Here is a 13350-nt window from a genome sequence, read left to right on the forward strand (position 1 = left end):
TAAGAAGCAGAAAAAGCCCCTGATCATAGAAAGCTACTATGGTGCCAAGGAAGATCAAAACACAAACTCAGAAGAGAACAACATTATCAAGTACCTACATGTGAAGCCTCAAAGGAGAATATGAATTGGTCTTAAGCCCAAAAGTCCTCTTGGAAGAGCTCAAAAAGAATCTTAAAATTCAAGTAAGAGAGGCAGAAGAAAAACTGGGGAAAGAAATGAGAGTTATACAAGAGAATTATGGAAAAAAAAAGTCAACAAGCTTGAAAAAGGGAGCACAAAAATTGACTGAAGACTGTCAAGGAGACCTCAAATTATAGTAGATATAAAGAAATAGTCATCAAAATTTACTATTGCTTTAAAACTATGTAAGGAAACCAACGGAAGAGACTAGATAAGGGAGAATCAAAAACAATGAAACTCAATAACCAAGTGTTCTATCAACCTCAAAGAAAAACAATGTAGGAAAAAACTCCCTATTTGATAAAAACTGCTGGGAAAACTGAAGGCAGTCTGGCAGACATCAGGCTTAGAGCAGTATCTCACACCACATTCCACAATGAATTCCCAAAGGATAAACGACTTTCACATAAAGATCATACCGTTAAAAAAAAAACTAGAAGAGAAGCAGATCACATACCTTTCACAGCTAGGTGTAGAAAATGTATTCTTGGGGGAGCCAGGTAGCACAGCGAGAAAGAGCACCGACCCCAGTGTCGGGATGACGTATATGATGAAGTATCAAATCCAGGCTCAGATACTCAGCACCACACCCAGAAATCTGGCCGTGTAACCTTGAGCAAGTTACTTAACCCTGATTGCTTTAAAAAAAAAAAGAGAGAGAGAAAATGTATTCTTAAGCAAACAAGGATACAGGCGATTACAAAAGATACAATAATCTTCAAATTACATGAACCTAAAGAGCTTCTGCACAAAAAAAATTAATGTACTCAGGATAAGAAGGGAAGCAGTCAAATGGGGAAAAATCTTTGTATACCTAATTAACAACCCTATAAATGTGGACAACCATTAATGATCATAGGAAAAAATGTTCCAAATCACTAACAAGGGAAATAGAAATCAAAACAACCAACCCTGAGTTTCACCTTACACCCTGCAAATTGTAAAGATGACAAAAATGAAATAAGCAGATACAAGAAAACAATACACAATGAACTACAAAAATGTAAAGGGAAAGAACCACAAAAAAAATCAGCAAGTGACAAATGCAAAGTATTCTAGATAATATAAACCTTGAGCAAAAAAATAATCATTTAAAGAAAACTTTAAAGATATTAACCACTATTGCTAATCAAGTTTCAAAAAGATAAGGCAGAGAATAAGGAAAGATATTTTTAGTCACACCTGGAAAAATCAAGGAGAAAACAAAGAAAAGAGAAATACTAAAGGAAGAATGTACAGGTATGATTAATAAAGACGAAAATGTTGTGAGAATTCGATGCAACAAATTCAACTAAGACTCAATGCTAAAATTTTAATTAGATTTCCCTCCCCCAAAACACCTTGCAATATTTTTACAAACTCAAGATAAGAAACATGTCTTTAACATGAGATTCTGAATTCCACGTAGTTCAAAAGAGTTGATCAGTAAAGAAGAATTTAAGTGTGATAGACTATATCAAGTTAAACTATAAATAAGAACTTATAGGGACAACAAATAATCTAAGAACTAAAGAAGTGAATTCCCATACTGGTCAAGGCAATATAATTTTTCTTGGAAAATCCAGTGATAAAATAAGTGATCAAGTAATACTCTAGAATTCCTGATCATGAAGAGTTCTGCCTTAAGGGCAATTGATTACAAAACAAGCAAATTTTCTTCCCTGCTGAGAATTCCATTCAAAAATTAAGTTTTAAAAATCAGACACATTTAAATTTCCACCCAAAAAATTAAGTCTTGACAAAAATAAAAAATCATTTTTATCAAGAGTCAAATCAAAACTGAAATTACTTTTCAGAACAAAATCTTGTACACTTAAGTCTGTGACAAAATAAATAAAACTGTGAAACTCAAAAAAACAAAGCTAACCTACTCTAATGGTAGGATTTTATTCAGATTACTATGAAGACATCCAGTAACTATGTGCTTATAAACTTACTCTTATCTCATCCCATCTAGCCTATCTCACCTTTTCGCCAGCAATTCACATCTCCTCCCACCAAAAAAAAAATTCAAAGAACAAGGTAAATAAAATTTTACTTAAGCAATAATTTATGACATTTTAAAGACATATAATAGTAAAACTATTCATGAAAAATAGTTGTAAAATGATACTGATTAAAAAACAGAAAAGTTGATCAACGGAACAGATTGGTAAACAAGACCCAGATGCAAAATAACACAGTAGCATAGTGTTCAATAAACCTAAGGACACCAAATGTTAGGATAAAGACTACATTTCACAAAAACTATTGGGAAAATTGAAAAGCAATATGGCAGAAATTAGATTTGTACCCAAATCTTATACCAAATTTCACAATAAACTCCAAATAAATATATCATATCACTATAAAGGATCACAATAACAAAATATTATATCATAGAATCATAAAGTTGTCATATTATAAAATCAGAGGATAGGGAAGATGTCTTTTATCACTATGACTAAGGGAAGCTAAACCATAGAGTTTATGGTTTTTAAAAAGCTTCTACACAAGCAAAGAGGAATGGGAAGCAAAATAACAGGGAATAAAATAATTTATACGGACAGGTGCATCTCAAAGGAAGTAAAGTCACAGACGAGCACCTAAAAATGCTCTAAGACAGTGGCGTGATGTGGAACATACTCGCGAGTTTTGTAGTACTCCAAGATTTAAACATCTGTACCATAAATCACTAATAATGAAAGAAATGGAAAATGAACCACTCATCAGACAACCAAAATTACAAAAGAGGAAAAAGATAATTGTTACAAAGGATGCACTAACGCACTGCTGTTAAAGCTATGTATTAAACAAACCATTCTATAAAACACTCACCTCAAAAAAGTTACCACACTATATATAAACCCTTTGACCTTGTGATACTAGTATCAGCATGGTTCCCAAGAAGGTCAATTCAGGACAGAAGTAAAGAATCTGAACAAATTAAGAACACTGATAGCAAGTTTTATTGTAGCAAAAAACTGGGAACAAAATGTGTGCTCATCAATCGGGGAATGGAGTAACACATTGTGTTACATGAATGTAACAAAATTTTATTAATCCACAAGAAATATGTAAAGGTATGTATGTAATGAAGAAGAGTAAAATGAAGAGAATCAGATCATTTTATGGAATGACCACAATAATATGTGGGGAAACAATTCTGAAAAACCACCAAACTCTGAACAGTGTAGCAATCCACTCTGACTGCAAAAGACTTACGATGAAAGACCCCCCGTCTTGGCAGAGAGATGAGGGACAACTGTACAAGGATGAGACATTCTCCCTCACACATGGCCAATGTGTTTATTTTGCTTGACTATACATATTGACTAAAAAAGTGTACTTCTGAGGAGAGGTGTGAGGGTAAAGGTGGACTAGTGGGCAGTAAGATATGTGAGAAAGAGAGCATCTGTAAAATAGTCTGAAATGCACCAAGTCCAAAGGAACATAAACTATCATGAAACTCTACATGTATATTTCTCAAAAACTATTTAACAGAAGTTTCTAATACAATTTTCTTTCTCTTACTTTGTATCTTGAAATGTCACTGGTGATGATATATTCCAAATAAAACAAAGCCAATCTCTAAAAAGGTATTTTTGAACAGGAAAAATAATTTTTAAAAGAATAAATGACTAACAACAAAAATTTTAAGTAGAGAAAAAAAGATATGTGTACTGCAGATCTAACAACATTTCTTAATACACTTTTTTTTGGTCAAGAGCACTTTTTAAAGAAAATTGGCAATACATCCTAGACGTTAAAATTCACTTAACTTAAAAACTTATGGCTAAAATTGTAAGATAGCCTTAAAACAATGTCTCATGGGTAACAGAAATATTTGAATTTTCACTATATCCTTACTTCACTTGCAGCTCTACAGATATTATAAATTTTTAATCATCATCATGATGGTCATACACTAATTTCATAGAATTTACTGAACAACAAATTCTTCAGTGGCACATTCAGATTTCCTTAACAGTGTAATGATTGTTTTAAAATATAACTTAAATGCTCTTTCAAGCCTGTTGGTGTATATATGCACTTCCTTCCCCACTGATGCGAATCAAATTCTCAAACAGGATGCCCCAAGACTTAGTACAGCTGAAAAAATTAACACTGTGCAGCAGGCTAATATGGTGTACTTTTCCAAGCTCCAGTACCCTGTTCTCTACAGTCTAATACTTTGTCTCCAGGTGGTTCGGAGCCTTTTCAGGATCATTTGTAGACTCTGCCAGAGGTTGCAATCAGCAAGCACAGCCTTCAAGAACTCAGAGTCATTTCCATACCCTGCTAATAATAAGGCATCAGCAGGAAGACATTAGTGGAGGTTTTAAACAAGTAACAAAAATGTGATACCTATACTATCTTACCTTCACACACCTTAAGTATCTGGTGACCCAATTAATATTTCATTCATTTTACTCCTCACTCTGGCTTCCATATCAGGTTCTGAATGAAATTACAATGACTACATTCTGAATACTCCTCTCATATATGTATATATCTATGTGTGTGTATATGTATGTGTGTGTATATGTATGTGTGTGTGTGTCTGTGGGTCTCTACAGCCTTACTAGCACCTGGAGAATAAATTTCAAGGACTAAACATCTTGTAAAAAGTCTACATATACTCTTGTTATCACAGAGAATTTAACAGAGCATGTTAGAACATTTTAGCTGCTATGTTATTCAGTGGAGCATGTGTTAAAACTCTTTTATTTTGCAAGGTTAATAATAACTAAATCATTTCCTCAGTTAGAGAGCAACTAAGGCTTTTACCATCACTCTGTAATTTTGATTCATAACAAGTTTACCATTAATTTTTTCAAGTAGATTGCCCTTCTAAACCGATATACTGGCTCAAATAAATGCCATCTGGACTCAGCTTATTCCACTTATCTGCATCAAAACAGAGAGGCAACTTAAAATTAATCACACTATAAATTCTAATTCAAAAAAATTGAGAGGGGAGGTCACTTGGACTTCAGAAAAATGTTAATGTTACATTATGTTTAAAGAAATGAAGTTTTGAATCTATATATTCAACAGCTGGAAAATTTTTAAAAGGTATGTTAACCTGACTTCTATGGCCTTATAAAAGATGATAAACAAGATACATGAAGACTATGAGAAGAGGGCGACGAGGGGGCGCAGTGAACAGAGCACAGGCCCTGGAGTCAGCAGAACCTGAGTTCAAATCCAGCCTCTGACACTTACCGTAACACTTACCAGCCATGTGATCTTGGGCAAGTCACTTAACTCCAATTGCCCTGCCCTCAAAAAAAAAAAAAAACAAGCCAAAAAAGATATAAGAAGTATGGGACTGTATGAAATAATAAGGAAAAGTAGAAGCACAATGGTATGAACAATGAATACAATTCTATTAAAAAAAATCATAGGTCCAAACATGCTTCAGACAATTTCAGAAAGGGATATAAAGCAAGCTTCTTTTTTTACATTGTTGAGTCTGATTTTACCATTTTATAATGTATAGTATTATCCTACCCTAAAAATCCGGCTCCAGTGCCTCATTGGGAGGTGGCCACCCAGCCAACTGTAAGCTCTAACATCATCAAGATGTCTGATGGGTAATGAATAACCCTTAAAGACCCTGTCATGTCCCAGGGGTTGCAAACTGCATTCATCACCCACATCACAGATAACTGTAATGTTAAAGAAAAATAGCATCATACGGGATTTTTTTCTCTCTCACTGATTAATTAACTAATGGTTCCAATATAGGGGTCTGGGTTGGAGACTGAACTCTTTCTTAAGCAGCATTATAAATGTTGGGTCTAAAATGATAATTTTAAAAGAAATGTACTTTTGATGCTTTCAAATACCATACATAAAACAGAAGGTGGAATAACATGAGAAAAAGAAATGAAAAAGTTAATTCCTATATATGCCAACATAACAGTGATGTTGGACCTGGAACTAAAGGTAAATATAAAAGAATCTAAATTTTATATTTGTTTCTAAATTGCTGTACTTTGGATGCTTGTTTATGCAAACATTTGAGACATAATTTTGACCACTGGGTGGCAGTCTCAACTCTCCTTTCAACATAAAATTTGCTCCATTTTTACCACCTAAAAGCAACACTGGACTACACTGGGATGAACCAGCAGCACAGAACAATCAGCAAAAGGAACAAGAAAAAAGTGACACACATCAAGGAGGACCATCAGCATTACAGGTATCTCAAAGCAAAAGACCTGGGCAGACTTCAGCTGTGCTCAACTGTTCAAAGACTGCTACGTTTTTCCTCAATTTCCTCTGCCTATCTACCAACAGATACTGTGATGTAATACATTACCCAAACGTTTCCAACAATCTGAATTTTGTCTCAACCACAGAAATGCCAGGGATTAACCAGAGATAGCCATTAGTACAGATTGAGGGAGAGAGAGAGAGAGAGAGAGAGACAAACCTCTGTCCATAGGGGGGAATATTTTCTAACTGCAGTCTCCCAGTGGTTGTGATTGTTCTAACTTTATGCAGCGTGGGAGGGATGAGAGGGAAACACGTGGAAATCTTCCATTCCCTAGTCACTCACCAAGTTCAATTCTGTTGCCCTCATTGTATTAAAATAACATGAGTGTCTCTCTGCCTTACTACCCCCACTTCTTCTAATTCATTCAGCATAGTACCTACTAGAATAATCTTTCCAAAATGTCGACTTAATGTCACTACCTTAATCAATCATTTTCCAGGCTCTTTCTGCTTACTGAATAGAAGTCCCAATTTTTTAAGCACAGATTCAAGGTCCTCCAAAATTTGGCCTCACCTCTCTAGCCTTATTTCCTACTATTCTCCTTTACAATATCTCCTTGGATATACTGACAGGGGAGACATGAACAGAATAATGTACATACAAGATGTAGCATCCCACCTCACCATCACTCCTTCTGACGGGAGGGTGGAGCCATGAACTCCAAAAGCTCCTGGACCCATGACAGTGGGACTTCTCTCATCTTTCCACTCCTTACCTGGAAGCTCATTAAAGCATGATCCTGCAAGCTTCCCCTCAAGCCTTGGCACTCCACCACACCACCACACTGTCCTTCATTGGAGGATAGTTATGTATTTCAAAAACCTCTCTATAGGAAGAGAGCTCATTTCTCCCCTGGCATATTTATACTGCTTTGGCATTTCTCCGAGGACTTTTCCACCACGCCCCCAACTTTTGCTTTTCTGCTTCCTTTTGTGTGTTGTTTTCCCCATTAGACTGCAAGCTCCTTGAGGGTGGGGACTTTCCTTCTGACTCCAGGCCCTGAGCTCTATCCATTGTGCCACCTCGCTGCCCTGGCACAAGAGTAAGGTGCTGAATAACTGTTTACTGATAATTAATTGAAGGGTTCCACACACAGCAAAAAGGCCACTCATCTGGAAATGAATAACATGTAAAAAGACCAGGGAGGTAGTAGAGGGGCAGGTTATAAAGGGCTGTGAATGCCTTTGAATGCTGGAGTATTTTATATTTGATCCAGGGGTAACAGCCACTGGGAGTTTGCTGAATGGTCAGCCTGCCCTTTACAACAATTTAACAGCCAAGCAGAGTGGGAAGAGACACGAAGCGTGGAGCCCAACAGTGTGCCGTAAAGCCAGCTGGCAGGGACACTGGGGTACTGCTAGTGGGAACAAGGCCACACTGAATGGGAATGGGCAGGAGGCAGGGTAGGGAAGGGGCTGGGTTGTCTCTTTTAGTTTGGGAACGTGGGGCACTAGGAGGATGTTGGTACCTTAGATAGTAACAGGAAAGTTCAAAGGGGAGGAAGGCTTTGGGGAGAAAAATGAGCTCAGTGGTTGTCTCTGACCTAGCAAGTTTGAAATGCGCAATAGGCAGTTAAAGGCAAGTGTAGGGGTCAGAAGCTAGGGTTGGATAAAGGGAGCAGAGATTCACCAACACAGAGACGATTCCTGACAAGATCACTAAGGGCAGTAATAGACAGGCCGAGAAGAAGTGGAAGCTCAGCTTTAGAGGTTGTGACCTAAAGACCCCAGGAAGGAGCCCACCTCGCTGTGGCCTTGACACTGCTGATCACACTCTCTTCCCTGACACTCTGTTCTCTCTGCATTTTCTGGACATCACCCTCTTCTGGTCTCCCCCTATCTGAGTGCTCCTTCTGTTTCCTTTGCTGGACTCTCCTACAGATCACAACCTAAGGGTTCTATCTTGGGTGCTCTTCTCATGCTATACCATTTCTAAGTAGGCAGCTAGGTGGTGCCGTGGACAAAGTGCCAGGCCTGGAGTCAGGAAGACCTGAGTTCAGATCCAGTCTCAGCTACTTAGTAGCTGTGTGACTCTGGGCAAGTCACTTAACCCTGTTTGCCTCAGTTTCCCCGAGCTGGAGAAGGAAATGGCAAATCAACCTGGTTTAATCTCTGCCAAGAAAACTCCAAATGAGGTCACAAAGAGTTGGACATGACTGAAAAACGACCACCACCCTGGTTGGTGGGTGCAGCTCAGGGTTCTGTCTCAGGCCCCCTTCTCCCTCTATACTACTTCATCCGTTGATCTCAGCAGCACCCATGCATGTCCAGGAGACATCTTAAACTCAACATCACAAAAATACAAGAACTCATTATCTTTCTTCTTCTACTACTACCACTACTACTACAACAATAATGTCAGCAGTAATCAGGATTTGATTTGCCAGGCAGATATGGACTGAGTAAACCTCAAAAAGAGTGAAGTCATGGATGGTGAGGGAGAAACTGGAAGTGGCGGCGGGAAACAGAGGATTCTAAGTCTCCCACCTCAAAAAAAATGGGAGGCGGGGAGATGAGCATAAGGGGCAACTAGTTCTAGAAAGAGGAGCCAAGGAAAATGGGTCATCAGGAAGAAGTCAGGCATCAATGACATCTAGGAATGGGAAAGGAAAACATTTGAGATGAAAGAAAGTATATTCCCCATAGAGCAGACATTCCAGCTGAAGAGGCAGGTAGCCTTAAAGTAGGATTTGGAGGTGGGAGAGTTGGATTGAGGGGAATGAGAATGAAGGAGCAGGGGGCTGTGAGGAAGGGAGTACCAGGTTTGAATAAAGGAAAAAGCTGTGAATCACTGGAATGATTTCAGACAGGTTATCAAAAACCCTAGAGTTTGACCTCAGGCAAGAGGTGCCAGTGTGTAGGGAGCTAACAGGATGGCTTTTTTCCCCTTTTCCTGAAGGCAGAATAGAATGGCATTTGTTTCCTTCCCCAGAAATCAGGAGACCTTACTCAATGGAATGCTCTGCCAACGAAATATACCCAGTATTATTATTTTTTTTTTTGCAACCACATTTGCTCACAACCTCCCTTCCTCCATCTATGTAAATCCTATCCTTTCCTCTAGGGCCAGCTCAAATCTGATCGATGTGACAACCTCCCCCACCATTATTACCCCAAAGAAAGGTTTATCTCCTTCTTCTAAACTGCTAAAGCATCTCATGCCTATATCATTCAGCACATATGTATATGAAAAGAACTGACAACACAAGAATGCAAATAAGTCATCTCCCCAACTAGACTTTTTCTATTTCTACTTGTGCTCAACAATCAAGTATAGTCCCTTAGAGATACACTGTAAATATCAATTGACTATATTCAACTAAATCTTTGAAATTGTTTCATAAACTCAGATTTTTTAAAAACAAAATTATTCTTAAAGTGGAACAAACCTAGCATTCTCTCCTTTTTGTAAAATATGACCTCAGGTTCCTTAATGGCCTAGAAGATGCCTTTCTATAGAAACTAAAGACCAAAACTACATGAGAAAGAGAGGAAGGCATGTGTTAGAAACCAGTCATCAGACTGGGTCAGAGATCCTGGTGATCAACCTCCTGACTTTATGCTTTCTTATAGGTCACACTAATCAATTCTCACATCCTATGGTCAAACCAAGCCAGGAAAGCACTTTAAATTGGAATGATGTCCACAGCTAATCCAAGCAACTGAACCTGGGAACTAGAAATAGGAACTACAACCAAACAAACAGACTCAACAAAGAAATATGGATCAAAAGCCAAGTCAGACCCTACACTATTTATGATAGCCAATATTCTTTTCTCAAATCCCCAAATCTTGCATAAAAGATAATTTTAAAAAATAAAGTACCTTATTTTTATTAACATTTCTTTCCTCTCTTTCAACTTTTTAATTTTTATGGTACCAGGTCTAGCCCTTGTCTAATCCATCCCAAACACAACTGCCAAAGTAATTTCTTTTTTTAAAAGTACAGGTATAACTAACTATATCACTCTCACACTCAATAAACTCCAATGGCTCTATTCACTTTAGGATTAAATAGAAACCTCTCCGGAATTTAAAGCTTTCACATTCTGGCTCCAAAGTACCTTTGTCCAGTTGTTTTTTAATGCATTAATATTTCCCTGCACACTCCTCAGTCCATCCAAACTAGTCTTGCTAATCTTCACACATTCCACTGGCTGTTCATCTTTGTGCCTTTGCACTGACTGTCCTTCCCCTCCACAGCCTGGAATGCACTCCCTTCTTGCCTCCCACTCTCAAAATCCTTAGTTTCCATCATAGTTCAACTCAAATACCACCTTTTAGATAAAGTCTCTAGCCTCCAATCCCCTCCCCCCATTAACTACTACCTTCCCACAAAAATTGCCTTGTATATACTTAGATGCAAATGTTTCTCTTTCCTATAGAATTTAAGTTCCTGGGAATCAAGGGCTATTTGATTTTTATCTCTGCATCACCAGAGCCTGGTAAATGGTCACTGATAGGTCAACTGTATGCAGGACTGACTACTTCTAATATGAATGAAAATTGCTGATTCCATTCATATCCATTGGGCATCACTATTTCATGGCCCTAGGTTATACTACTTCCCACAAAATACTCAATCATCTTGAAAATATATTCCTTTGGCAACCATATATGCAAGTATGAATGACTCCTTACAAAATCATTTCAATACTGGCCAAACTCAAAGGGTACATTCCCTCAAAATGGTCAGTAGCTTTTAAATGGTCATAGCTAAAGTTTATCACTAGCTTTATTCTTCCAAGTTAAATTCATTTATTTTGTTTTGCACCTCTAGAACAATTTTTAAGCTGTTATTACCATACTAAAAAGGATAGGCTTTCAAACTTAATGGTACAAAATCAAAAGCCTTTTCAGCACCATTTTGTGAAAACTGATCATTATGGTTATGATAAAACATAAACATTTGTTCTATGGAAAATTGCTTTTTTATATAGTACTTAGGGCTTGGTTCTGTATTTAAACAAGGCTAGTAACTGGAAGCAGATGTCTAATAATTTTGGCAATAACAGGTACACAGGCGATATGCATTATATTCATTTTTAGGATATTACAACAGAGATGATAATTCCCCAAAAACCAGACATGGTAGGAAGTGGGAGTCAAAATATTGTGTAATTTAAAATATTATTTTTACTTATGGAAGACTTTAAGTAATTAGACTAATTAAATCACTTCAAAATTTAAATTAAACTACCAGATTTTAGTTCAAAATTATTTGAAAAACGGTCTTCTCTAGCAGAGCAAATACAAACAATTCAAAGATGCTTAGAAATGGAAAAGCTGACAAGCAAAACTCCAGCACTTAGCAATGACACTTACCACAAAAAAAGTAACTTTTTTCTTCTGTTCCTTGAGACCTCAGACTAAACATGGTAGCTAACCCCATTTTCTAATTTCAGCTCGAATTTAAGATAACTCTTTTGTTTCATTTGCAACTCACATGCTGACACAGCTGCCCCTTCTTTGTAATAAACACAGGGCCTCTATATTTAAAAATACAGTGAAACTTTGTTTGAACATCCCCTCCCCAATCTTCTGCCAATTTTCTCCTTTCCAGTACACAGCTCCACCCCCACTCCATGTGTTTCTGGTGTGTGTGTTTTTTTAAAAACATGTGATCCTCAAACTCTCAGGGCCCTTGGAATAGGTTTAAAAAAGAGTATCGCCCATCGGGGTATTTTTCGTGCCCTTCCTTGCTCAAACTATTATTAACCGAACACTCCTCATTTTGATTAGCCTCGTCCCTTGAAGCAAAAACAAGTTCAAAATATACTTTTCTTGGGTCTGACACACTTCTCCCGGGCACCAAGTGGCAAGGTCAAGTTCAACTAGTGAACCAAAATTACAACAGTTTATGGGGGGGGGGGGGGGGCTTCGTTTTGGCTTGGGTTTTTATTTTGCCTGTGCGCTTCTCTGGCCAAGCCAAACCAGGACCCCCCCCCTCCCCGCCTGGGCTAGTCGGGACGTGATAAACTTCACCAGGCCCCTTGGCAGCCAATCTGGGATTGACATGTAGATGAATTTACAGGAAAGCAGCCCCGAGGGGACGTCCCAACCCTGGCCAAATCCAAACACCCTTTCTGGTCGGGGACCAGTCCTGGGAAACTCCGAAGTCGAAACCCCAGGGAGCCGACTCACTCCCACGGCATGGGGGGGGGGGGGGGGGAGGAAACAACTTTTTTTTCCTACTTTGTTGGATTTAAAATTTAAAAATAAGGAGGGAAGAAGGGAGGGAGACAAACTTCTGAAAGCCTTCTCCAGAAGAAGGCTCAGTACGGGTCAGCAGTGAGGGGTGGGGATGAAAACACGCCCAGCGTCACTTGTGAAACACTTGGCCGGGGAGTGGAGTTAATAATCACCTCCCAAAGCCATGGAAAACTACAGCCCAGAAGGCCGAAGGGAGGGGACGTTCCCAGCAAATGAAACTAACCAAGTGAAACAGACCAACTACCCTCCCCCTAGCTCTGCTCCAGGGAAGTCCAAGGACGCAGCCCGCCATCCCCCTTCGCGCCCTTCTGGCTCCGGAAGCCAGAGTGAACGCCGGATCGCTAAAACTAGAAAAAGAGGAGAAAATACTGGCTTTGGGGGACCAGAGGAAGGATAAAAAAAAAATTTCTGAATAATTCTTTAAAAATTTCTGTTTCCCATACCGGGAGTCGAACCCGGGCCGCCTGGGTGAAAACCAGGAATCCTAACCGCTAGACCATATGGGAAGCTACACTCGCATGAGCTCCCAAGACCCACCTGACAAGCGCAAGCGTCGCCGTTACCCTCAGCCGCCGCTACCTCCACTGCCGCGCTGCTGCCAACGCCGAGCAGCTGCTGCGTCTGCCCGCAGCCCAGGCCGCCGCCCACGCGCTCTGGAGCGTAAAGACTCGTGGGCGAGACCACGCGGAG

The 13350-nt window shown here is 38.9% G+C and overlaps 2 protein-coding genes and 1 non-coding gene across 6 annotated transcripts in view; all 3 read right to left on the reverse strand.

The window, feature by feature from the left end:
• Positions 1 to 13324, reverse strand: part of ELF1 (E74 like ETS transcription factor 1) — a 132675-nt gene extending 119351 nt beyond the window's left edge. For 2 of the 4 annotated variants that reach the window (XM_069068635.1, XM_069068630.1), the window contains exons 1-2: positions 13198 to 13314; positions 638 to 818 (exon numbers count right to left, since the gene is read on the reverse strand). The gene's annotated coding sequence lies outside the window, so the exon portion shown is untranslated. Of the gene's footprint in view, positions 1 to 637; positions 819 to 11772; positions 11979 to 13197 lie in introns of those variants that run through there. The other 2 variants (XM_069068631.1, XM_069068632.1) reach the window with 2 other exon arrangements.
• The window catches only part of SUGT1 (SGT1 homolog, MIS12 kinetochore complex assembly cochaperone), a 241438-nt gene that overhangs the window by 210618 nt on the left and 17470 nt on the right, over positions 1 to 13350 (reverse strand). The window lies entirely within an intron of this gene.
• TRNAE-UUC (transfer RNA glutamic acid (anticodon UUC)) lies at positions 13095 to 13166 on the reverse strand. The gene has a single exon. It is a non-coding gene; the product is annotated as a tRNA-Glu (tRNA).

Source organism: Petaurus breviceps, unplaced genomic scaffold (genome assembly GCF_028583685.1).
Source record: "Petaurus breviceps papuanus isolate PSGF00001 unplaced genomic scaffold, PetGlider_PUasm1.0 90769, whole genome shotgun sequence".
NCBI classification, from domain to species: domain Eukaryota; kingdom Metazoa; phylum Chordata; class Mammalia; order Diprotodontia; family Petauridae; genus Petaurus; species Petaurus breviceps.